Source organism: Terrapene carolina, unplaced genomic scaffold (genome assembly GCF_002925995.2).
Source record: "Terrapene carolina triunguis isolate 2854851 unplaced genomic scaffold, T_m_triunguis-2.0 Scaffold782, whole genome shotgun sequence".
Lineage (NCBI taxonomy): Eukaryota > Metazoa > Chordata > Testudines > Emydidae > Terrapene > Terrapene triunguis.
In genome coordinates, this window is record NW_020665133.1 from 1,612,178 (window position 1) to 1,635,469 (window position 23,292).

General features: G+C 49.3%; 1 protein-coding gene across 1 annotated transcript in view; it reads right to left on the minus strand.

The window, feature by feature from the left end:
• Positions 1–14,592: 14,592 nt before the first annotated feature.
• The window catches only part of NF2 (neurofibromin 2), a 74,681-nt gene continuing 65,981 nt past the window's right edge, over positions 14,593–23,292 (minus strand). Inside the window, exon 15 of the mRNA XM_026660451.2 lies at positions 14,593–15,221. The gene's annotated coding sequence lies outside the window, so the exon portion shown is untranslated. The remainder of the gene's footprint in view (positions 15,222–23,292) is intronic.

Here is a 23,292-nt window from a genome sequence, read left to right on the forward strand (position 1 = left end):
ATCAAGGTCAACACCTTGGAGTCTCTTACTTACAACATTTATTTCAAACAGTATGTCATGCCACAACACTAAGCCACACAGAAATTTGAAGTTATGTATGTTTCTGGTGATTCCATTTCCCTCTGCCAGTGTTCTCCCACGAACAGTTCCTGTCATAGCATTATCCTCCTAATGGCAATTATGGCATCATCTATCTTCCCAATTTGGTGTTTAATAGGCTTTATCGCCTCCACTCGACTTTCCCATCGTGTGGCACTCAGTGGTTTCAGTGTCAGAGAGGATGTTCCCAGATGTTGCTTCAAAATTTGCCATCCATGAGTTGATGCAGAGAAAAATACATAGATGCTTTGAATTACATTAAAAAATTCAGCAGCCTCACTAGAAGCTGATGCTGCATCACTGACCACCAAGTTCAATGAATGAGAACTGCATGGGACAAAAAAAGCTCGAGGGTTTAACTCTCAGATCTGTGTCTGCACTCCTCTGTTCTTTCCTCTCATGATGGCACCATTATCGTAGCCCTGACCTCTCATGTCACTATCGCAATTCATGTATCTTCCAGCTTTTTAAGAAGCACATTTGTCATACCAGCTCCTGTAGTATCATCAATGTCAATAAATTCTAGAAAATGCTCTCTGACAGTCACCATAGCAGGCCATTTTCACTAGGTTCTGTTGTTGTCACAAAACGCACCATTAAAATCATTTGTTTTGTATGGCTGATATCAGGTGTGCAGTCCAGAATAACAGAGTAATATCTTGCTGACTTCAGATCTGCCACAATCTTCTCTTTGACTTTTGTTGCCAGTAACTGTATGATCTCATTTTGAATTGTTTTTCCAAGGTAGTGGTGTGTGTACATTTCTTGGGTGGGGTCTCTTCTTAGATGCTCCTGGAGTACAGCATCAAACTCAGCCATCAGCTCCACAATTGTAAGGAAGTGTCCATTGTTTGGCACATACAGCTGATCTGCAGTGCCACGCAGTGCTAGGTTTTGGGAAACAAGCATTCTCACAATGGCAATGAGCCTTTTCAGAACATTTTGCCAGTAAAGAGACTCTGATGCAATCTTCTCTTGATGCTGATCATCTATGGTGGCCTTTAACCTTAGTCTCATCTCCAGCTCTTTCCACCTATGGAATGCTCTCTGGTGATTTGCTGCCTTCTCATGGCATGCCAGATTTCTAGCCAGATTTTTCCAGTCCTTTGTTCCTGTAGAACCCAATGTGGCTGGAACATTAGACTGGAAGAGTTTGCAACAAAAACAGTATGTAGCATTCTGGGTTTTTGAGTACATAAGCCATGGCCTCTCCACTTTGTCACCATTGGGGATTTCATGCCAGTAATGTGTTGGATGGAAACTTCTATTTTCATTGTCTTTGGGCAACATGAAGTTTTTCACTTGCTGTGGCCCATGCAGTACAAGGAAGTCCCTCAGGTTACTGCTCAAGTGGGTCCACAGTCCTGGATCATCTAGACTTAAGGAACTAAACTCAGCAGCAGCTGTTTCTTGCGCCTCCACCACACTCTCCTCTGATCTACACTTTTCTCCAGGAATGTTCAGGGTTATATCCATTTGAGATGGAGATATGGATCCTGCAGTAGCTGCCAGGTCACCTGCACTCTAACTGGAAACTCAGGCATCTCCTCACCATTCACATCCTCCCTGGGCCGGAAGGCTCACCGTGAACATTTGTGTCTATGACTCTCAGGAGAGCTCCTTCCTGCTTAGATAGAAAAGCTTCCTTTGCTTGCTTTCTTTTTCAGAGGGGCGTTTTCTTCTTTCACTCATGACTGCGGTTCTGTGCCAGCTATAGTGGCTCTCAACACTCAATTGAAGGGGACAAATAAGCGGGCTGGTAGCAGGGCCTGAGTGAGGGAAGATATCAGCGTCTTAAGGGCCTAACTGGCTCCTACTACTTCAGTTGACTGCCTGTTCTCCTCAAGTGGGTTCAGGGAAGCAGCAGGAGACAGGAAGGTCCCTGAGAAGCTGGTGTGAATCAGTCCAGGCTCCTGGGGGTGCCAGAGAGGTACGTAAGAGGCTCCTCCTCCTCTCTCTCCCTGCAGCTCCTGCTGCTTTCTGTTATTCCCTCTCACCTTTTCTCCTGCCTGCCTGTTATGTCTCTTGTGCCCTCCTTCCTCCAGCACAGCACTCCACCATCTCCGTGCATCTAGAGCACCAGCATCAGACACAATTTTCTAGTGGGCCCCCCCACACACAGTCTGGCACCTGCCTCAGTTCACCTCATGGTAAGGCCAGCCCTGCTTAGCTGCACCAGCGGCTCTCCCCCAGCCACTTCTCTCCCAGGGTTCCAACAGCTCCCTGGAACTCCCATCAATACCCGGCTGATTCCTTCTTCTCAGCTACTGCCTGACCAAGGGCACTGTCAGGGAGGCAGCAAATGAGTCATAAGTGAACTGGACCCATTCCCTCTTGAGGGATCAGTCACCCTGTGCCAACCCCACTTCCCCTTTCCTGTGAAATCACATAACCATAGGCACCAACTTTCTCCGGCGCCGGTGGGTTCCAGCGCCCCCCCCCCCGCCCCTTTCCCAGCCCCTACTCTGCCCCCTCCCTGCCCCTATTGGATCCCTTCCCCAAATCCCCACCCCGGCCCCGCCTCTTCCCCCAGCGCGCTGCGTTCCCCCTCCTCCCCCCCTCCCTGCCCCGCAAATCAGCTGTTTCGCGGTGCAAGTACTGGGAGGGAGGGGGGAGAAGCAGGACGTGGTGGCGCGCTCGCGGAGGAGGCGGTGGTAAGCTGGAGCAGGGGGGGCGGGGCGGGGAGCTGCCAGTGGGTGCCGAGCACCCACCAATTTTTTTCCGTGGGTGCTCCAGCCCCGGAGAACCCACGGAGTCAGCGCCTATGCACATAACAGCCCTGTGACAGACACAGTTATTGCTCCCACGGCGTTTCTGTGTTGAGCTGTCATGAGTGCAATGCACCAGCTGGACAGAACCATGGGACCAGCCATTGGTCCCTGGGCCATCCTCAGGAACTGCTGCCCTAAACGGTTCCTGGCTTTGGAGGAAGCTTTGGGATACACAGCAGGGAGAAGGGGTGGGGGGGGGTGTTCTGTCTGTGTGCTGTGCCAGCTCTACACAGACAGCTGGCCTAGCAGACCTCAGTCGAACTGCCCGAAGAGACCAGAGACTCAGTTCAGTAGCGAAGGTGCTCCAGCAGGTTTACTGCTGACAAAGCATGCTCCTAGCTCCTCGGAATAATGTCTACAGTTACACTAGCACATGTATGCCTGTGAAAATGGACCCGTCTCAGTGAACTCTCCATTCCCTCCCCAGGCCGGACAAAGACCCACACCTGGTGACCCCTCTTATACACTGATACAGACAAGTTACGACCTGCCCTTCTGACGTGGTTAGTTACCACCCTTCACCTTGTACATGTTGGTTCAATCAAAACATCTCTCTCCGTCACCCTGTCATCCTGACCTTATCTTTAAGAGGGGTCACTGTGTCCCTGCATCATCTCCAGGGAGTGCGTTTACACCATAACCCTGTATTGGGGTGTTCTGGAATGTGTTTGCATGAGTGTCCGGTGCCCAGCACTTCTTAGGCGTGTTTGCATTTTTGCAATACCAGCCCTGTTTTTGCCAGGTTCTGTGAACTTGCAAGTAGGTGTGTTTGTAACAGGGCCTGACTTTTGCGCATAGCTTGACTCTTGCTAACTTTGCTTTATATCAGCAGGGCCTGAACAGGACCAATGTCCAGTTTTGCCAAATAAATTGGTTGCGAACCCTAGCAGGGCGTGGAGGAACGTGCAATGCCAGCCCTGCCCGGGAGGGAGGGTTCAGGAGAGCAGCTCGGGCCGGGCCAGCTCTGTGCGGGTGGGTGGCTGACCCCACAAGGGGCGGGGGAGGAGCTCAGTCTGGTCCCAAGCAGGCAAGTGGTAGAGGGGGACCTTGGCCCAACGCCAAGCAGGCAGGTGGCGGGGGGGGAGCCCTCAGGCCAGCCCCATGCACAGAGGAGAGAGGGGTGCCTCAGGCAAGCCCAATGTGGCCAAGAGGCAGGGAGGGCTGGGGGCTGGGGCTCACGGGGGGAGGGGCCTTTGGGCTGGCCCCATGTGGTATCCCGTTTTCCCTTTGGGAAAATATGGTTGGTCACCCTAAGCCCAGAAAGCTTCAGGCAGGTTGGCGTTGGAAGCAGCATGAAGCAGGTCCAGGATGTAAAGGGTTAAGCTGAAAACAAAACCAGCTGATCTGAAAGGGGGGTGTTCTTGGCATGGGCTGCAGAAGCAGTGGAGTTGCACAGCTGTGAACTGTCTGAAGACCAGTGCTTTCGCACAGGTGTCATGAGAGGTGAACAGGAACCCTTAGTCCTGGGGACGATGTGTGAGAAGGGAAGGGCCTGACTTGACTCCCAGAGTTCTGGGTAAGTTTGTGGGGCTGGCAAAGCCCCTACGGGAGTCAGATGCCCAGCTGCCTCTGAAAATCCCACCCTACAGCTCATTACTGGTAACCAGAGCCCATTTGAGCAGGAGCCCTAGAACCACCATGAAACCAGGCCCCCTGCTACCATTTATACAGAGTCTCTCTAAAGATGAGACACACACTGCTAGGAATGGGTTTTATCATGGAAACACTGGCCCTGCCCCAGCACCACTGTGATTTACACCTCTAGGATCAATGCCAACTACAGGTTTGCTGATAAGGCCCAGCCACGCTGGGGGGCAGCTGCTAGGATGTCTTTGGCAGCTTGGACAAAGCCAAGATGCATGGCCGGAAGAGCAGCGGCCTCGGCCTCTTAACTCATGCGAAGTGCTGGAAGTTAGGAGCCTAAACTCTCTGGGCCTGAGGTGCCCAGCAGCCCCGCTATCCCCCGTCCCCCAGGCTGCTGCCAAGGCCAGGGAGTCTTTGGGAAGGAATGGAGGATAGTTTAAAAGAGCAAATTCACTCCCAGCCTCTGAAAAGCCGACACAGCCCTTAGCTGGTAGGACAGAGCCCTGATAACAGCCCTGCAGCACAGCTGCAGTGGCCTGGGGCAGCCCCCTTTACGTTGCAGGGTAGCCCTTTGGGCTCAGGGACCCTCCCCCCAAGGCTCGCGGGGTCTCCAGCCTGAGCGTGAACATCTACACTGCAATTTGAGAGCCCCACAGCCCGAGCCCTGCAAGGCTGAGCCAGCTGGCCCAGGCCAGCCGTGGGTTTTGTTGCAATGTAGACGTGACCCTAGAGGCTCCAACCAAGCTTGGGGACCCGTCACACTAGGTGCTGTGCAGACACATGGCAAGAGACAGTCACTCCCCTCAAAGCGTTTATAGCCTAAATGAACCAAGACAGACAAGGTGGGAGAAAGGGAGTATTTTTACTCCTCTGTTATGGCAGGAACTGAGGCACAGAACAATTAAAGGATGTGCCCAAGGTCATACAGGAATGATGTGGCAGAGCCAAGATTTGAATCCAGGGTCCTTCAATCCCAGGGCAGTGCTCTATCCAAGTGTCTGCTCCCTGTTCTTCTAATTCCATCACAAACCTGCCAACTCCACCACGCTTTTCTAGCTCTCTTTTCCATAGAGATCTTTCAATCCCATCCTCTCTCTGGAGCCTGCCTCTTTCTGCCTAGATCTTCCATTCGCCCCACTTCCAGGCCTTCTCCCCTCACCTAGGGAGTCCTTCCACCTTAGGCATGTTTGTAAAGTGCTTTGAGGTCCTGATATGGAAAGCAGTAGGGAAGAACAACCAGCGCAATCATCGTTAGGGTTCAGAGTAAACACCCAACTAAGATGAATGGAGCAGTTCAAACCTTTCTCTAAGCTCCTGATCCATGACTGTCTTCAAGGGACGACAGCATGATATCACCTCACATCCTTAAAGTTTCTTTCATAACAAGAAAGGCAAGAATCTTTTTTTTAAAGCTTATATTCAGCAGAGAAGATCAAAAATACCAAAATCCTGTGGAGAGGCCCCAAACCTGGGCTGTAGCAAAGAATTTCAGCCACATGGGTTTCCGGGGCATGCATTAGTTATTCTCTCACACACACTTGACTTCATTCTAGTCACATTCCTCAGCAATTCCCTAGACCGTCAGCCTTCCCCAGCAACCAGCCAGATGTTAAAAGGAATAATGATAACTCTTCACTTCCCTGGTGCTGCTGAGCTGAGGATCTCAAAACTTGTTACGTCTATGAGTGAATTCAATCTGGCACCACCAGCAGAAGGGGTATCACAGCTGGGGAGAGGGAGGCTCGGAGAGACTATAGCTGACCTGCAGTGGGGAGACGCAACTTGTTTCTACCCTTCCCCCCCGCAAGAGTGTATGCTGACTGCAGAACCAGTCAGCTCATGATGTCAGAGACACCAAGGAAGGGAAAAGTGGGCTATTGAGAGAGGATAGGATTGTTGTTCCACTCTCTGGTTTCATTGACACCTATTTAGCTCCAACACAATAAACAGCTGGAATAAAGATCTGTTGCTTGAAGATTCAACATCTACCCCCAGCCCCGTCAATTAAGGGCTTCTCTAACTTCATCAATTTTAATGAGAGCTGGATTGAGCCCATAATGACAGAGAAAGCTCCCATTTCAGGTCTTTAGTCCATCGAAAACAGGTAACATTTTGCTGATATTCCTAAAGGGCATAAAGCTGTTTTCCCCTCTTGCAGGTCACGGTAAAGTTCCTTGTCCAAGAACGTAAGAACGGCCATAGTGGGTCAGACCAATGATCCATCTAGCCCAGTATCCTGTCTTCTGACAGTGACCAGTGCCAGAAGCTTCAGAGGGAATGAACAGAACAGGTAATCATTGAGTGATCCATCCCCTATCATCCAGTCCCAGATTTGGCAGTTGGAGGTTTAGGGACACCCAGAGCTTGGGGTTTCATTCCTGCCCATCCTGGCTAATAGCCACTGATGGACTTATCCTCCATGAACTTATAAAATTCTTTTTTGAACTCTTTTATAGTTTTGGCCTTCACAACATCTCCTGGCAATGAGTTCCACAGGTTGACTGTGCATCACACAATGAGTCAGTGGTGGGGCTGGGAAGAGAACCCACATCTTACAGTGATAGACACGGGTGCAGTCTAGTTAGCATACCAAGGAGAAGACAAAGGGGTGACTTGATCCCAGTCTATAAGTACCTGCATGGGGAACAACTATTCGATACTTTGCTCTTCGACCTAGCAGACAAATGCATAACGAGATCCAATGGCTGGAAGTTGAAGCTAGACAAATTCAGACTGAAAATATGGTGTCAATTGTAACAGTGAGGGTAATTAACCACTGGAATAATTTACTGAGGGCCGTGGTGGATTCAGCACTGTACCACCAGCACACAGGCTTGGACTGGGCCCTGGGAACAGCAGGGGCTGGCTGAGCAGTCCTGGCCCAGGCTAATCTGTTTAGCATGCAGGTGCAGTCAGCAGCGAGGAACACGGGCCATCCTAATCATTAGTACTGCCATTAATCACTCTGCTGTTCCAAGAGAGGGGTGGGGCAAGGCTGGGGCTCGCTCAGAATATTTATTAGCCAAGGCAGAGCTTGTCTCTGGAAAATACAAGGCACCTTTTTACCTAGGTGCCAAACGGGAAACTCAGCTTGCTCCTGGGAAGATCAATAACAGACTCAAATAGGGAGGGGGGTGAGAAATGCCGGCTGCATTGGAATGGCAAACCAAGCCATTTCTCTAACAGGCTTCCTACTGTGTCACGTTGGTACGGGCCATGCCAGGGTCCTTTCCCCAGTCGCTGCATGTTCAGCTGGGGATTTGCTTTCCAGGACCTATGTCTCTGTTGCTGGGTGCAGAATGGGGCTTCTGGCTGCCAGGTTAAGTGGGATATTGAGCTTGGAGCTTGACACCTCCACACAACTTCATCTTGCTGAAACTAGGGGAGACTTGGAGCCCTCTGTCCCTTCTCCCCCACTGCTCTCCCCACACACCCACCCAGTTGGTTTCTGAGGGAAATTAGGCCTCTAAAGACACCAAATGAGATCCCACACTGAAGAAAGGGAGGGACGGAGGAGGAATGGGGGGAAACTGATTTAAATAAAACAATGAGAAGCAGATGGAATGACCCCAGCTCTGCCTAGTAATGGAACAGGGGGTTGGGGGCGGCGGTGAGGCAGGAATCCCAAGGCATTGATGCAAACATGTTGCAACGAAGACTAAAGTGAGGGCTTCTTTCTGGTGGCTGTTAACAGCTGAGAATCCAAGAGAGATGCTGAAGTGATATACAAGCTGGGAAGGGAACACAGTGCAGGGATGGGATGTGGGTGATGGGAGGAGGACTGAAGGCTTTGAGACGGGAAACACCACATTGCAATACTTTTGCACAGCCAGAAATTCCTTCCTGACTTTTGTGATCAGCTTGTGCCCTGAATCTTGAGTATTGACAGCTCCTTATAACATGAGACAAGGAAGGACTAAGAAGCCATGGTTGGATTCCACTCCTCTGCTCCGCTGCTCTCCGTGGTGCTGATGTTTCACAAATGATCAAGGTGGCTCTTGACTCAGGTGTGTGCTCACCCAGGTAACCGCCACCTGTCATGTTGATCTTCTAGAGATGGATTGTTTTCCAATGTTTTAAAAATAACACTGTTTGCTCAGGAGCTGTCAGAACATTTTTCAGAGGCCTGAGATCGATCAATCCTTTCAGCAAATTCTCTTTTGCATGTACTTTATTTTCCTTGGGCTGCTGGACATGCTTCATGTGTAGGAATGGCTGTTTTGATGGGATGCAAAACTTTATTGGGGTTCAATCAGGCTACTCCTGCAAGCCCATCTCTTCACCTCTACCCCACAGGAGGCCTTGGGGCAGCTGAGAAGAAACAAGCCTTGATGTCAGAGACAGGCTATTTCTACCTCCCCATCACTTTCAGGGCTGCCCTCCCGCATCTCTTTCCCCTTTAGTTTCATGTAGTTAACGCCTGCATGCATTACAGAATACGCCACTCATCAGCTGAAAATCCTTACCTGGGACTTGCAGGGAGCATTTATAAAAACCTTTTAGTCTGTGCACCAGCTAAATTCCTTGAGATATGAGGTTTTTGCCTGCCACACACATTCACACCCATGAGCTATATTATATAGAAATATTCTGTGTTTGATACCAGTGAAATCAGGTCAGCGTCTCTTTATTTTCCCTTTGTTTTGCAGCCTGGGCCTTATGGAGCAGTGCAGGCAGACCCCAATTTTCCTTTCAGCATCTCTTAAAAAAATAAAGTCAACTCCTCTCCTAGGGGCAGGCCCAAAATTGACACAAACCAACAGAAGAAGAGTCACATCAGCCTACTCACTTCTGCTGAGTCAATTATTGACTGAAAAAAGTGTACATAAATGTGACAAACAGAACCATCATTCTAGGACAAGCCCTCGTCAAGAGCTAAATTTCATCTCCAGGGGTTTTGCTGCCGGGGCTGTGCAAACACAGAGCAGATAAACAACTCTGCTGCTGAATTCATTAAATGACATATGCAAACACCCCGCTGCAAACCTGTCTGTGGCTCAGATGGCGGAGAAAGGGGACAGTCAGAGAGAGCAGCCTCCTTGCTTTTTGTGTGCATGTCCTCATGCCCTCTGTAAAGGCCTGAATGATGGATAATGAAAATTAAACATTTCCTGCTCCCAGCCCAGCTCAGAGGCAGCTGGGTCAAATATCTATTAACCCAGCTCTGCAGCAGCTCCCTGCACCCCAAACCCATGCATTCAAGGACAGCACAAGTGGCTAAGAAATGACAGCTGATTGAAAGGGCACATGACACAGAGCTGGTATTATTTACGTGCCAACAGTGTGCTTGGCGCTACCCAAAAACTCAGGGAGAGGCTGCCAGGCCAGTATGAACACAACTTCTGGGGACATGTCAGGGAACAGGACAGCTGTGAGCAAAGCAGAGGAAGACTTGAGCTTTCTCAAGTCAAGTCAGATCAGGATCCACAGCTGCCAAGAACGTCTCTCTGACATTTAATGAACAGCGTCCACCTCATCTAGCCATTTCATTTATGAGCCAGAATGAGCCAATTTATTAAGCAAGTAGCATGTCCAAAGTCATGCTTCCTGTATGGGGGAAAAGGGATAGTGGCTCTGCAATGCTTCCTGCCCCTCCTGCATTGCAATAGCCCAATAGTAGAATGGCCCATTCAAGAGAGGCAGAGGCTGCCTTGGGGCCCCTTTACTCTATTGAACAGACATGGTGGACTAGGGAGGATATGGCCCATAGTGTTTAGATACAGTTGTGTCTCAGTGCTGGGGTTCCCGGGTGCCATGCTGTGATATAGCAGCGGGGATGCAGTTGTGTCTCAGTGCTGGGGATTCCCAGGACCTGTGACCTAGCAGCGGGGCTGCAGGTATCTCAATGCTCAGGGTTCCTGTGATCTAGCAGAGGGGAGGCAGCCGTGTCTCAGTTTTGGAAGTTCCTTTATGGTGCATTTAATATTCTGGAGATGATGCAATCATGTCTCTTGTTAAACCTGCTTTAGGACTCGCTGTAATATTACCATAACAAAGTGCTCTTTATTCTTTTTAACCCACTCCCAAAAAAACCAACTCCACCTCCGACTGCTTTCAATTTTTATTAAAACAAATGAGAAAACGATGGTATCTTTAGAATATAACAATCCACGGGAATAGAAAAAAAGGCCTTTCTGTCCCGGACCCCATCCCAAGGAAAAGACTGCTTCATCCATCTGAATTTCAGACACATACACTTCCAAATGGGAGGAGATTCAATGCATATCAGGGACCTTTTAAATAAAAGGGTTCAAGGGTGTGATCTGCTAAAAGCCACAATATACTATACTGAGCCATGGGCTGACTCTGGGCTAAATCCACCCTGTCCATAACTCAACTGAAGTCACCACAGGGCTAGATTCAGCCCTCTGTGATTAAACCAGGCTGTTGAAAAAAATAAAATAAAGGCAAGTGAATTGGGTGGGTTAAAGACAGACCATTAGTGTTTGCTCAGAATTGCTAAGAGTGGGCAGCAAGGACGCGATTGCTAGTATTGTTTAAATATGAACGGCCATACTGGGTCAGATCAATGGTCCATCTAGCCTAGTGTCCTGTCTCTGACAGTGACCTGTACCAGAGGCAATGAATGGTACAGGGCAGTTACTGAGTGATCCATCCCATTGGCCAGTCCCAGCATCTGGCAGTCAGAGGCTTACAGACACCTGCAGCATGGGGTTTAATCCCTAACCATCTTGGCTAATGGCCATTGATGGACCAATCCTCCATGAATTTACCAAATTCTTTATTGAACCCAGGTCTAGTTTTGGCCATCACATTTTCTGATGAGTTCCATGGGCTGACTGTGCGCTATGTGAAGAAGTTCTTCCTTGTGTTTGTTTTAAACCTGCTGCCTGTTAATTTCAGTGGGAGACCCCTGGCTCTTGTGTTATGACAGTGCTGGATTAAGAAGGGGAGAGGGGTGGGGAAATAACTCCTCTTTGGCCTTGGCTCCAGTCAGAATTTGCCCTGATTCCAGAAATTTATAACCAGCCAGCCATGTAGCTGCTTCATTGTAAACCTCAAGCATAGATAAGGTAAACTGCAATTTGGAGCCAGCTTAAAATCAGGCTTGATTTCACTGGAATTAGTCATGAGCTCAAAGTTGACCACATGTATATGTAGCTGCAGGATCATGGTCTAAGTCCCAGATCCTCAAAAGGTATTTAGGCTCCTAACTTAGGAACTGAAATACCTTTGAGGATCTGGACCTAAGTGTATACGTAAAACGCTGGCATGAAATGTGCGTTTCTAACTAGCACCAATGAAATGGTTGCAAACTCTGGGTGCAATCCTGGCTCCCCTGAATTCCCATTGACTCACTGGGGCCAGGATTCACTATTTCAAGCTGAAATGGCTGTTGGTTCTGTGTAGCCCTTGGATCACCCCAAGGGCCCTAGCCCAACCTTTCCAAGGGGCAGTAAACATAACTAACGCTGAGTCACTAGGGAGAGACAAGCAGGGAGAGAGGCTGATCGATGGAAAAATATCTTTTAATAAGAGATTTTGTTCCTCCTCTTCCCTTTTGTCCCTTTACTGTCATCTCACAATGCCCCCTCTAGAGCGGAGAACCAGCTAGGGCTCCCTCAGAGCCAGGCAAGAGCTCTTCTTGAATTGGCCAGAGAGATGTGCTACAGATCAATGCAATACATGCCTGCACTTCCTGCAAAGGCTGTATGGTGCCCCCACAGCCAAGCCTGGAAATCAACCCCTCACGTCAGGTCACTTTTCTGCTCTTATAACTTGAAAATGGCTTAACAGTTTTTCCTCTTTAAATTTAGCATCTTTCTGCTCCTAAACCAAGCCCGGATCTACTGAGGTTATAACCCTGAGGGAGTGCTAAGAGCTGATCTATAAACCCCTAAAAAGCAGGATTTAGGATGGAGACTCTGAGCGGGACTTAATCCCAGTCACCTGAACTGAGCCAGCTCAAGAGAAAAGCTAATCCGTAGCCCAATGTTATTGCAACTTTGCAGCCTGCTCCAACCTGTGGGATACCCCATGCTACCTGCAAGGCTTCCTGCTGGGACCTTTGGGTGTTCTTTCTGCTCCCTATGGTGGCAAAGAACATTGATACAAAAGATATACAAACATTTAGCATCGTGGCCTTAACCCTTTATGGTGGTATATGTGTGAGAAGCTCCCACTCTAGAGACCAGCCATTGGCGTGACACTGAAGCAGTTGTCCGGCAGGAGACATGCCTAGCACTTGCTGTCCTTGCAGCATCGACAAGAGGACATGGGGAGTCAATGCTGTTTGCACTGGGAGGAATCATGCTTCCCTACACTCCAAGTGGCCCCAAGTCACAGGAAAGATCCTGACACTGTGCATTCCAGGAGAGCACCTGGATTAACCCTTTAGAAGATGCACTGTTCAAACTGGCTGGCAGTCTGCGAAGCAGCAGCGCTTAAGGGTTGAATAGTGTATTTCTGTATATGTAATGAATATAACCGCCAGGGCACGAAAGCTTTATGCTGGTGCAGAACAAAACATAGAACAGCAAAGGGGTGAGCTTATGGGATAATAGCTGCCTGTAAGTAGGTTGTGTGTGTGTGTGGGAGTAGACCAGAGGCCATTACACAAAGGCAGGGCCCAATAGTTCATAAGTGCATTAGGATCATAGAATCTCAGGGTTGGAAGGGACCTCAGGAGGTCATCTAGTCCAACCCCCTGCTCAAAGCAGGACCAATCCCCAGACAAATTTTTACCCCAGTTCCCTAAATGGCCCCCTCAAGGATTGAACTCACAACCCTGGGTTTAGCAGGCCAATGCTCAAACCACTGAGCTATCCCTCCCTCCCATGAGGGGCTGCCAACAGTGGTGCTGGAACAATTTGTATGGTGGGGGGTGCTGGGAGCCATTGAACCAAACTGTAAACCCTGGATATAGTGGAAACTACTTCAAGCCAGAGGGTGCGGCAGCACCCCTACTTCCAGCACCTGGGAGATAAACTGAAAGTGATTTCTAGCACCTCTCCCCACTCACCCCCCAAAACAGAGAATACAAAGCAGGGCGGGATGGGTGCGAGCACTGGCAAAGGAGACAGGATGATGACAAAGCAGATGCCAGGAGTTACTCCTCTCCTCCCAAGGCAGCAGACCTATGTCCTTTCAAGAGCTGAGGATGCCACTGACTTCTTCGACATAGCTGCCTAGAGTCCTTGGCTAGGAGAGAGCTACTTCATTTAGCAGCCAACCTCACCTTGGCTGCTTAGTAACTCAACCCTGTTGCTTGGCTCTGTCTCACGGCAAGCACGGGGTGCATGAGTGTTCGCAGCATGCTCCCTCAGGGACTGGAAACCACAGGCTCTGCCACCACCAGAGCAAGGCTGCTCCTGCCACTCTCACTCAACAGGACTCCGCAGTAAAGAGATGCTGGGACTGCTCTCAGTAGAGTCCCAGCTCATGGGGTGCTGGTTACCACTCTACCAGGGGAGTTAAAATGGAGCAAGGGAGGTGATGTGCAGAGAGGCTGAGCACATGCAGCTCCCATGAACAGGAACGGACATAGTGGATCAGACCCATGGTCCTTCTTGCCCATCTCCAGCAGTGGCCAGTGCCAGATGCTTCAGAGGAAAGTGAAAAGAAGGCTGCAGTAGGTAGCTATGGGATGACCAGGGCACAGAGGAAATTCCCTCCTGATCTACAAGGTTCATATCTCTTCCAGAACCCCTTCACTTTGTAAATGTCCACTGCCAGATTTATGGCTATTTTTGTATCCAGACAAAGATCTAATCCTACAAAATTCTTGGTGTCAGTGGAATCTTGTAGCAAGGAGTTCCAGAGGCTCATTGTACACTGTGTGAGAAAGCATTTCCTTTGATCAGTGTTGGATATGCCACTTTTCAGTTTCCTTGACTATGCCCTTGCTCTTGTGTCATACTGGAGAAGGTAGATCTACCTTCTCCATACCCTTCATTAGTTTGCACACCTTTGTAGTTCCCCTCTAGGTGGCAGCTTTCTAAGGTAATCAGCTAGAGTCTTTTCAATCTCTCCTTATACAGAAGTCATTCCAAACCTATTCCCACGGCGTATCTCTGAACCCCTTCTAGGTCTGCTAGATTCTCTGACAGGCAGGAAGACCAGACCTAATCACGCCCTTGTAGGGGAGGCTGTAACACTGATTAAAGCATTCCATTATATCACTGTGTGTGTCACTAACCAGTATTCAGCCCCTCCAAAAGTCAGGCAGAAGTACTGGGGGTATGGAGAGGGTAGCGCACATCTCGCTGTCTGGCTCCCGAACTGCTGAAGGCGCCACATCTCCACCTGCAGAAGTGCACATTATTTGTGGTATTCCCTAAAGCAGGGCCGGAAGGGAAAGGAATCCCTTCCAAGGCACACGCGCCTGCTCACCATCTCCCAAGAGGTCACATGATAGTCACGGCCAAATACAAATACTGCTTAAAAAGACTGCAAGGGATACACAGCTCTGCATTATAAACGGCAGAAGAGGGTAGCTAGTTAAAAACCTACAAGGGGGATTAGGATACACTAAACTAGAGATCATCACGCTGAAATCCACGGACAGCTGACGGACCAAGTCCATTGCACAGGAGCAGCATCATGTCCCAGAATGCACTCAGCCAGCATGTAGAGGGGCTGCGTTCCTGGCTCCCCAGCCATTGGGATGTGCCTATATGGCCTTGCTGAAGGAGGTTCTGGCTGGCAAGTGGCTGGCTCGCTGGAAGCAGCAGTGCAGGATTGTTGGGTCACCTCCTAGAGCTCCTCGAAGAAGGCCACACGGGACTTGGTGCTCTGCAAGGTGAGCTGCAAGAGAGTTGAGAGAGAGAGAGAGAGACTGAAGAAAGAGCTTGACCTGCTTTCCCATCAGCCCTGCACAATGCTATCCCAATACATTCTGGGGGACTGCAACATACCACATGAGTATAGGTTCAGAGGCCTGATACACAGAAGCGCTGAGCACCTGCATGTACCGGTGAGGTCCGTTGGTACTGCTGGTGTTCAGAAAGGCTGTTCCAGATTACAAACACTGATCAAACATTTACAGCCTTCCCCTTTTCCGCATCTGAGAAAAGTCTTACAGCATGAGAGCACTGGCAGTCTGATCAGACAAAAAATAACACCTCAAGGGTCCTGAAACATTCTGGTCAGCTGCTGACACATGAGCATCTCCTACAGAAGAGGCTTCTGAGTAACACCTTCTAATGCACTTTTGCATGAGGCATATTCATTGAGATGGGGGGGGATGTTTTCAGTCAGCACTGTAGTTCAGAATTACTTAGATTAGCTGTTTATCATGTCTGTTCCTCTAAGTCGGGTGATGGAACTGGATTCCCCCGGAAGCTGGTTGGTGAGACTTGGGTAGGGTCTAGACTCACTTGGCCACTATCAGTTGTGGAACTACAATGAGACACCTGCTGTAGCAGCCAGGGGAAGGAGACAGGCAGGAATTCCCCATCACTCAGCCCAGAGAGTATCCTGGAGCCAAGATTCCATCTAGCCAAGATAGCAGGAGGGAGGAGGTACAGGAAGAGCATTTAAATGAAGTGCCATTGGAGGAACATCTCAGAAGATGAGTCCATCAATGAGACCTACTCTCTCCTACCTAGACAACTGATGAAATCTCCCGGCTTGGGCCTTCTTCACCTCACCAACTACAAGGGCCCAAGATCTCTCCAGGCCACCCCACTTTGTGAGTGGCAGAGAAAGCATCCCTCAGACCAAAGCTACCACGTTGAGACCATAAGTCTGCATAGCCCTTCCCTCTCCCACATCAGCACATGACCTGCCCCTGGGGTTGCAAGGCAGGGATCCCAGGCACTCTAGGATTCCCGAGCTAAGCTACTGGCTGTGGCCTTTGCTATTTTAGCAAGTTCTTAAGTATTCAGCAGACTTCTCCACTGTGCTGGAACCACAGGAGTCCACCATGGTCTATGCCTTGCAGCACCTCTCTGGCTGGGGATATTAACTGCATGATCAGCCTCAGTTTCCACTGTGCTGCGCAGAAAGAGGAAAGATTTTTTTGTCCCCATTTCTTCGGCCACTGGCCTGCTGGCTGGGGAACTGCAGCCCACCCCCGCCATTGCTAGACATCACTGCAAGAGGTGTGTGTGGGGTGGGTGTGTCCCTGCACTGCTCCTGGGAGCCTGGCAGTGGAAATGGCTGGGGCTCGGGGGGAGGAGCTCTTTGGGGAGCCAGTAAAGATGCCTGCTCAGGTCTCGCAGTCAGAGAGCAGGAGGAGCCAGAGCTGGAGTCAGGTCAGGAGCGCCCAGCGTTGCTGGGAATGGGGCGGTGCCAAGCTGCTATTTACAAACAGCCTTTCAGAACAGCTGCATGGATTTTAGACCCGCTCCCTTGGCCTACCCTGCCTGATCCTACTGAGGCCCCAGTTAGAGACACCCTCCCACTTTGGTGTAAAAGGGAAGCCAGCCTCAATGGCTCCTCTCTCCAATTCCTTAAGTGTCCATTGCCATCCCAGCCTGACTCAGCCCCCCTCCTTTCCCAAGGGGGGTCTCCAGCAGCGATACCTGGGCAGGGGATACAGGAGGGGAGCAGCAGGCTAGGACGTGCAGCAGGCTTTAGCAGACTTAGTAGATACCGATAGTTGCACTCTGTGTTTTTTGACAACTCTCATCTGAAGAGAAGGGTGCTGCATGGCAACAGAATAAATTAACGTAATTAATTAATGTAATTAACATTGCTGCAGCATCTAGGTTTGTTATATTGTGGAGAAAATGGGGCCCTGCGATGGGTCAGATCCTGCTTCTAATGAAGTCACTAGGAGTTTTGCATTGAGTGAACAGGAGCAGGACCGGCTCCCTGTATGCTCACTAGGCTGCAGATAGTTTACAAGCCTGGATCACCGAGTGCTGAAAGCCCTGTCCAAGGAGCTGCCTCGCTGCAAGCCATGGCACGTTAGGGTGGGGATGAACAATTAAAATTCACCACAGTTTGAACCATTTTCCTCCCCCTCCTGTTTACAGGGGAACTTGGAGGCTCTCTGCTGAAAGTCTGGTGGGAACACTCCACATTCACTAAAACATGAGAGGCAGGAACAGCAGCCAGTCAGCTGAATGCGTGACCGGTTGGAGGTCTACAGGGAGTTCAGAAGGCAGCAGGCCAGGCAAACTGACTCATGGGGCCAGTGTTTGATCCTGCTGCCACCCATGCTGGGGTTCTTTGCGTTGTTTGGGGATAGTTTAGTGCATTCTCCTCTTGATAACGGTGCTCCCAAAGCCAGGGTCCAACTAGCTATGCTGAGAAGAGTCAAATACTATGTATTATTTGCTGATCCCAAGCAAGAAGTTTAGTGCAGTTCAATCCTGCTACCCCAAAACTACGGGAATGGGTGTTCAGGTGGAGACTGTCAAGTACTCCCTCTCCACCACCTCTGCAATGCACAGATCCACAGCCTGATTTTAAGAGGGGCAGAGCTCTTCTATCTCCTACTGAAGCTTCAGGTCTCAAGCCCCTCTGAAAGTCAGCCCACTTGTCACTGCTTACTATAGCTGCAAGCCACATCTGCCTCAGCTGGCAGGCCCCTTCTTCAAACCCATGCTCACCTTCCTCCTCAACAAATCCCTCACCTGAGAGCTGCCTGCTCTTATTTAGGGCCAGATCCTGCAAAGAGCTGAGCATCTTTGACTCCCACTGAAGGCAGGAGGAGTGGAGGACACGCAGCACCTCTGAGAGCACTTTCTCCATTGCAGGGCAGGGAATGTGTCTCATCTCTGTCTGGGAAGCAGCAGCAGATTATTTATGCTGCCATAGAGGGTATTTATAAAATAATACCCCGGCAAGAACCACCACTCTGTCTTCTTTGGAAACAAGACCCTGAGCAGGAAGATAAAGGAAACACCAGGGCCCCACAAGGAAGTCACTATACTTAAATACAGTTACAAAAACAAGTGCCCTAGGACAACTGCCGCCTTCTAAACAGCAGCTGAATCAGTAAATGAGCTGGGGAGAGACCAAGGCAGCTGACGCAGGGAGTCCACAGAATCCAGAATCTGGTTTAGACTCAGATGGATTTACTGATGTGCCTGTAGTTGAGGGATGGGCATTTTGCTGAGACAGGGATCTTAGGTCCGGATCACCATACAATACAGTTTAACCGCACCCCCTTGTCCCTTACTCAGTAATTCCCGACGGCTCCAATTCCATTCAGAAAACCTGTATTGCAAGGAAAATGACTGCAGGGGCTTAACGTCCTCTACTGGAACGTTTCCACTCATACCCAGGGCCAGAGTGTACTCAAACAGCCAACTCCTCATCTTCCAAGCATCAGTCAGTTCCTTGGTTAAGAATTGCCTCCTGCTTATCCCAGGGACCAGCTGGTCCCATCCACACACTAGGGAGAAGAAAGACTCATTCTACTGGCAAGCCACTTCCCTTGCAAAGCCCTGGCCCTCCTCAAGACACTTGCAGGATTAAATGTTGCAATTAATTTGCATGAGGCAGGAAGAGAAAAAGGCACGCAGCTCTACAGGAGAAACATTCTCACCAAGATCCAGCAAGAACTAAACCTGGTCTCTTGCGATCACGTAGTGCCGTTAGCCAATCATTACAATAAAAGAGGGTTAAGGGTAATGCTGGGCACTGGGAGAAGCAGGAGGGCAGCAGAATACCTGCTCTAGGCCAATCTCAGTCCTGGACTTCCCATGAAGAAATGCTGTTTACAGCAGTGGAGAACCTTCACAGATGTATGCTCGTTTATGGCTAGACACTGCAATATGCCAACAAGTGGGATCAGCTTGCAAAAGCAAATATAATCCCCCTAATGCCAGTTTAGTTCACTGGGTTCTTCCTTCCCTTGGAGCAAAGCCCTGCTGCCATAATACTCCCTCTGAATCATTCTAGTCCAAATTCTACTGGCAGTGAGCAGGGGTGAAGGAGAGAGGGGTCAGCTGAGCAGTAAGAAAAAGCAGGGAAATTATTTCAGGAAAACACTCTCCACTAGAGAGTTGCAGAAGGGTTAGTCAAAACTAGATGTCTTGTGTATCTGCAGAGTCCATTTGATGTATTTATTTTTGCAGAAGTAGCTCCCAGCTCCAAAGAGAGGAGCCTCTCTCTCCTCCTACCATGCCCTGATCAGACAATCATTCACTAGGGTTTGCTGGTTTTCCCCCTCAGCTGAGCATGAGCAAGAGAAGACACGCCACCGCCTCTGAGCATCTTGGTCTAGCAAAGGGTTAACTCAGCTTGAAGCAATTCATCATCCCTTCCCATTAGGCTCATGGCTGGGAGAACAGGAATGGCCTGGGGGTAAAGGTTCCCATGAGCTTCCAATCCCACAGTCACATGCAAATCCTTTGGTTGGTGCTGCCATCAAGGTACTGCTCAATTAAAGAAGAAATATTGGAAGCCCTTAATTGGATCAAGACACACAAAGAAACCCTGGCCTATAGGAAGATGACTGTGACTGAAAAGTGCTACTCAGAGAGACCACCACGAACTTAGTGCTCAGATACTTCATTGAAAAGGGCCAGTTAAGAACATTGATTTAAGGTGAAGGGAAATATATAATGTTTCCCTCAGGTTTAAGAGGGAGATTCTGACCTATTCTGATTCAACTCTCCACTGTTGTTGATACCTTCTGATGCATGTGGGCTTTTCCCATCAGTTCCCTTCCCCCTCTGCGTTTCTAGTAACACCTTAAACTAACACAATCACTCTTTTTGCAGCAGCCTCAGAGCTGAAGGCAGCACAAGTCTGGGTAAATGCTGCTGCAAATCTGGACAGGGCATAGGAAAGCACAGCAATGAGCGGATCCTACATAGATGCAAGGAGAAAAAAGAAATCTAGCTCTGTTCTATCCTTCTAGGCATTAACACCACTCAGTGCTTGATTAATGCTTTTGATCTGTAAATCTCACATCACTTTTCCTGAGCAGACCTGCATTGGTCTCCCCATTTAATATATAAGGAAACTGAGGCACAGAGCAATGAGGTGACTTGCTCAAGGTCACAAAGTGAGCCAATGGGAGACCTGGAAACAGAATGCAGGTGTCCTGTAACCTCCTGGGTTGGGTCAGCTACTGCAGGTTCTAGCATAATGGCCACAATGGCCAGGAGACACAGGCCAGACATCAAAGTACAGCACTGAGCAATGAGGGCCAAGTTTTGCCCGGTTACATTCGATTTCTGTGGAACTTGCACCAGTAGAACAGAGTCAAATTTGGCAAGAGATCCCATATATACATTGAATTGGCTGTACTAGAACAGACCAACCGGGGCACTGTTTGGGTCAATGGTTAATGCTGGGTGTTCTGAGAAAGCCATAAACCTGCTCATAATTCCATGGAGAAAAATTCTTTCCTGACCCCATCTTATGCCCACATGCAGGAGTTGGGAAGCCTCACACTTATCCTCCTAGCTGGTGTAACCTAGAGGGCCCCATACTAATGGTAGGTAGGTTATTCCAGGCAGTGAGGGTTCACCATCCTGTTAGCCTGCTGAAGGCCCCGGCTGCAATTCCACTCCAGGAATCCAGACAGCAGTGCAAGGTTGCTCCACCCCTATTACTCTAGGTGTGGGGACAACTCTTGACAGCCATCAGCAGGCTCTCACAAATTGGGAGTAGCTTCCACCAGACCCTGGGGCTAACCCACATCTCTCATCCAGCTGCCCTCTCACATCTGATTAAAATCTGTCGTGTGAATAACACAGAAGGAATTTAAGTTTGCTCTTGACTGAGCAGACTGTTACTTTCTGTCAGTGATGACATCCTGCTCCTGGACAGAAAACTTTTTAAAGAGCTTGTAAATATATTTATTACTGTTCTTCCGCTGTGGAGAAATTCCAGAAGGGCTGCATTTGGTTGGCTCCCCTCCCCCACCTCCGGCATCAATAAGAAATGCTCAGGTGAATAAGCTCAGGGAAGCTCTGATCCCAGGCAGTGTTTCGCCAATCAGCCTGCCTATTGCTTTTGACAGCCACCGTGCTGCACGCTGCCCAGAGAGCTGCACACTCACTCTGGAGTCGCACGTAGCAATTGCATCCAGACTGCAAGTGGCATGACAAAGCCTGACACATCCACTCAAGTAAAAAGAAGGTCAGAGCCAATGAAGGCTCTGTCCCCAGCTTCTGCAGAGAGGAAACAAGCCTGACTCATCATACTGAGCACTGCTGCGTGGCCAGAGGACTTATGTAAGTGGGAGGTGCAGTGGGATTCCTTGAACCAAGCTTGTTTTCATTTTATTTCTGCTGCAAAAGAGACAGACACCAGGTATCTGGGAAATCCCACTCCCTATTCTGGGAACCACCAGTTTCACTCTTACCTGCCCTGCATCATGGTTATATAAAAGTAGGAGACTGCAGTACTCCCTATGGCCAGTATTCCTACACTGCTGCCCATAGCCAGAGGCTGGGACAGGAACAGCTGACAGCTGCCGCTGTTTTGACACCATTCCCTATAGCACCCCTAAGTCTGGCAACTAAACCTGAGAGGCGCCCCATCACTTCCCCCCACTGCCTCCTGTCTGGTCCTAGTTTAGCTGTTAGCAACAACTCCAGCACCTCCTGTCTGGAAAGCCTGGCCCTGGATCAGCTGCAAGCTCTCTCTGCTGCCCTCCTAAAGCATTCCATACACCGATTCCATTGCCCCATAAATAAATATCTATGTGTAACATAAGATTGTGCAGCCAAAGCCGAGTGATTAAGAGCAAATTACATTTTCGTCAGTGCAGAGAGAAAATTGATTTACAAGGCAGTATTATGATAATCTCCTTCTTGCAGGAACGGGAGGGGGGGGATGGACTCCACAACGTACTACTAGAGCCATCAAAGAAAATGTAGAGGGAGAGAGGAAGGGCAATTAGGCAGCTAGAGCTAAAATGCATCAAGAGAAGGAAAAGAGAACATGGACATTGATTCCCTGTCTCTCTTTGCTGGGGCTTTGCAGAGCGTCTGCCTTTATCCAGGGGTTCCAGATTTTTTATTTGATTTTAAAGCAAACAATAAGTCCCTCACATCCAAACCCATTTTACAGCAGCTAACCCAATAACTCCATGTGCAGAACTTCTGCTGGCACAGCAAAATCATGTGGCATTGAAATGAGACCACCAAATCCATTTACACACCCTCCCCAATGTACTGGAGATTAAGGGCTGGAAGGAGGAGGGGAGGAGGTACTGGGAATAAAATGCTAATCTTTTAGGGCAGGAGCTTGAACCTCCAGGCATGGAGTCTGTTTACAGCACAAGGATGCCGCAATCCCACCAAGAAGCTCAGGGGAAAAAATAAAAGCCTGGAAACACGTGATAAACATACCCTTTTTGCTCAGGGGTACAAAAGAGGGGACAGAGGAGGCTTCTGCTTTATGGGATGCTCATATTAACAGCCCGGTTTTAAATAGCAATTTCCTTACCTGTGCTACAAGCACCACCTCAATGACTGCAACAGAGAATTCTCATTTCATGGTTTATGCTGCATCCCTGCCAACCTCAAGGGGCGAGTGACCTATACCCCCCAAGAGAGGCAGGTCTTACCCCCAGCACTCCATTCGAGGCGTGGCATGGCACATCTTCAGATTGTTGGTAGAGCTACATTCTCTATTAAATCATAAATTCAAAACACTGTACACAGCAATCACTCTCTCTCTCTTCCCCTTGCTTCCCATTCCATTCCCACATCTGCCCTTCTTAGTCTCCACTTCTAGCTGGATGCTTTAACTTTCCCTCTCTATTTTAAAGACTCCCATCGTTTTTCCTCTCCCCCACCCCCATTTTCTACTCCCCTTGGTGATCTCTCTATTTCTATTGCTCCCACACCACCTTTACTCCTCTCAGGACGGGGGCCAGAGCACAGGTCTTCCTCGTCCTCCCAACTCGGGTGAGGAATGTGTTGAATGGGAGCAGATGAAAGTCAATTTGCAGGTG